This window comes from Clinocottus analis, unplaced genomic scaffold (assembly GCF_023055335.1).
Source record: "Clinocottus analis isolate CAN_PGR_092001 unplaced genomic scaffold, fCliAna1.0.p SCAF_52, whole genome shotgun sequence".
In the NCBI taxonomy this organism is placed as follows: domain Eukaryota; kingdom Metazoa; phylum Chordata; class Actinopteri; order Perciformes; family Cottidae; genus Clinocottus; species Clinocottus analis.
Genome location: NW_027176210.1, coordinates 432,092 through 434,226, shown reverse-complemented (window position 1 = coordinate 434,226; position 2,135 = coordinate 432,092).

The window sequence follows — 2,135 nt, the reverse complement described above, 5'->3', positions numbered from 1 at the left end:
GTGTTGTTCACATCTCGCGTGATCTCGCCGGCTTCTCTTCTCTCACAGCGGCTTTTTAACGACAAGACAATGGAGCGCTCTTCTTCAAGAAGACTCAACCCGAACGAGATAATATTTCACCTCCAAGACCCGTTTGAGAGAAGAACTTCAGGGAGAAACTTCAGGTGAAACGACTGATTCCAGATCAGCCGCCTGAGCTCAGCATGAAACAACAGACCGGAGACATATACGGACAGCTGCTGCTTGTGCTATATCGATGCTAACGTGCTGCTTGTGCTATATCGATGCTAACGTGCTGCTTGTGCTATATCAATGCTAACGTGCTGCTTGTGCTATATCGATGCTAACGTGCTGCTTGTGCTATATCGATGCTAACGTGCTGCTTGTGCTATATCGATGCTAGCGTGCTGCTTGTGCTATATCGATGCTAGCGTGCTGCTTGTGCTATATCGATGCTAACGTGCTGCTTGTGCTATATCGATGCTAACGTGCTGCTTGTGCTATATCGATGCTAGCGTGCTGCTTGTGCTATATCGATGCTAACGTGCTGCTTGTGCTATATTGATGCTAACGTGCTGCTTGTGCTATATCGATGCTAGCGTGCTGCTTGTGCTATATTGATGCTAGCGTGCTGCTTGTGCTATATCGATGCTAACGTGCTGCTTGTGCTATAGCGTTGCTAACGTGTTGCTTGTGCTACATTGATGCTAACGTGCTGCTTATGCTATATAGATGCTAACGTGCTGCTTATGCTATATCGATGCTAACGTGCTGCTTGTGCTACATCGATGCTAACGTGCTGCTTGTGCTATATCGATGCTAACGTGCTGCTTGTGCTACATTGATGCTAACATGCTGCTTGTGCTACATCGATGCTAACGGTAACGAACAAGAGCGTTTTTTCAGTCCACCAGCATCCAGAATGCCACCGCTAACACAAGGCTACAGCGCTGATGGAGAGGCTGAGCTGCTTCTCTCACACGGACGAACAGACAAACTTATGACCCGAGCTTACAACGGGGCTGCAGTCAGCTCTCTAGTGTCTACTGCTTCTGCATCATCATCATCATCATCATCATCATCATCATCATCATCATCATCATCATCCCCAAATGTGGACATGCTTTTCAACCAGCTGCAGAAGAGACGCATCATCTTGTCTTCATTAAAGGACTTGTCCAGAGGTTCACAGCAGCATTCAAAACATCATGTAAGTGTTTTACCTGCATTAAACTAAACTAACTGGTTTCCCGTGAGATGACATGCTTTTATTTTTAAGGCGGCTCGCTTTGTGCGCCGCTTGTATGTGAAAAGCTACAAAAAATATGTTTTTGTACACATTATAACCAGTAACGGTATTAGCACTCTGTTGAAGAGGCTCAAGGTTAAAGTTGGCAGACACGATCCCCAACCTGTGAGTGTGTGTGTGTGTGTGTGTGTGTGTGTGTGTGTGTGTGTGTGTGCATGCTATTAATGCAATCTAGAAGTAGGCAAACATAATTATCGTTTTAGTGCCTTTGTAATAAGATGTCCTTATTATGTCAAAGTGTTGGAATAAATGTTGAATATTTAACTGCAAACTAGTAATGCGTGATACCTGTTTTGCATTGACTCATACCAGGATGTTTGCTGAAATGAATTGCCTCGCCCTGTCCAAAAAAACCCAGCAGCCGCCTCTGGCCGTGGTGTGTCGCTCCAGACGCGGTGCGCTGTGACCCTCCAGTGAGGTCCAGTGAGAACTCGCTGTACGACGGTCTCCTGAACAGAGGCCTGGAAAGACCTTGAGGCAGCTGTTGGAGTGTGAGGATTTGAGTTACGCTGTAATTCAAGTACTTAGACGATGTGCCATGCGATGGCAACATGCAGTCAGTACGGGCTGTGTGTGACTCACACGGGCCTGAACCTCCTGTGAATCACCTCAGGAAGACGTCTTGTTGTCACTAATTCAAACAAGTCACTCAAACTCGCCACGTAAGATCAAATTTAAGGGTCGATTTGGGCCAATTTGTTTTTGTCTTGGAAGACTCATCTGTGCTTTGATCACTTGTTTTCATGACATTGCTCTTTTATAATAATCCTGTTTGCATCGGCCTCGTCTGCAAAGTGAACATCCATCTAATAACCAGCAGCTCACG